Source organism: Gavialis gangeticus, unplaced genomic scaffold, assembly GCF_001723915.1.
Source record: "Gavialis gangeticus isolate Ggan-Ray unplaced genomic scaffold, GavGan_comp1, whole genome shotgun sequence".
Classification (NCBI taxonomy): domain Eukaryota; kingdom Metazoa; phylum Chordata; order Crocodylia; family Gavialidae; genus Gavialis; species Gavialis gangeticus.
Window position 1 is genome coordinate 26,846,989 of NW_017729004.1, and position 482 is coordinate 26,847,470.

A 482-nucleotide genomic window follows, 5' to 3' on the forward strand; every position below is an offset into this window, starting at 1 on the left:
GCCTGTGCGGCCCTCACGCAGCGCCACCATAGCCCGCCCCCATTGGCGCAGGCGCCACGGGCCCCGCCCCGCATTGGCGCAGGCGCCACGGGCCCGGGAGCGTGGGCTGGCCGGGCCTTCTTGGGCCCCAAGCGGCGTGCGGGAGGCGGCGGCTGTTTGCGGGACCGGGGGCTGAGACGGTGCGGGCTGGCGGCGCCCTCAGGACGTCTAGTCCAGCCCCCGCTCAAGGCAGGACCAGCCCCCCCACACCTAGATCACTCCGGCCCAGCTGGGTCTTAAAATCCCCCAAGGATGGAGACTCGCCACCTCTCTAGGTAACCTGCTCCTGTGTTTCACTGCCCTCCTCTTGAGAGGAGTTTTTCCTAATATCCAGCTTAAGCTTCCCCTTTGTCGTGTGGCCTGCCACCGCTAAGAACGGCCCGGCTCCGTCCCCTTTGGACCGCTCCTGCAGGGAGCTGACGGCCGCTGTCACATCCGCGCTT